This window comes from Penaeus monodon, chromosome 19 (assembly GCF_015228065.2).
Source record: "Penaeus monodon isolate SGIC_2016 chromosome 19, NSTDA_Pmon_1, whole genome shotgun sequence".
Lineage (NCBI taxonomy): Eukaryota > Metazoa > Arthropoda > Malacostraca > Decapoda > Penaeidae > Penaeus > Penaeus monodon.
The window spans coordinates 32,816,073-32,816,620 of record NC_051404.1 but is presented as its reverse complement, the minus strand read 5'-3'; positions in this window follow the sequence as shown (position 1 = coordinate 32,816,620).

Genomic DNA, 548 nt, shown 5'->3' with positions numbered 1-548 from the left:
AGCAGCTGCGCAGGTGTCTTTTGTTGACAATGTCGCTTGCAGCCTAAAAATACCAACTTGAGCCATGTGTAATGAGCCGGCCGGTGTCGGTGCTTCGGCCCGAGCTGAGAGAAGAGAAAGACTTTCGAGAACAAAATTTTCTCACGGTAGGAATATTTTTTTTCTTGATCTTCCTAACTCCCCTCCCCCCCTCCCCCCCAAAAAAAAGCCAGATTTTCTTGTTCATGTACAAACAAACAAACTTATTGCGTAGTTCACGGCCCGCCTCCTAAAATGAAAGAAGACTTTTTTGATTTCATTTGTACCAATAGTTTTTAGAATTCCACAACTTCCAGTCTCATACTCCCGAGCAGCAGGTGAAACTTTTAGGGTTTATGTTAAGGGTTGTTTCAGAATTTGGGCGCGTCATTGAGATGTCCAGATGCGTCGTCTGTAACGTCTTTTTTTCATCTATACCTAAATAAAATTATTTCCTGAAGAAAACTATACATTTTCATTTACCTTTCTTATACCCATCAAAAAACATGCATTATATAGTATCTTATTAC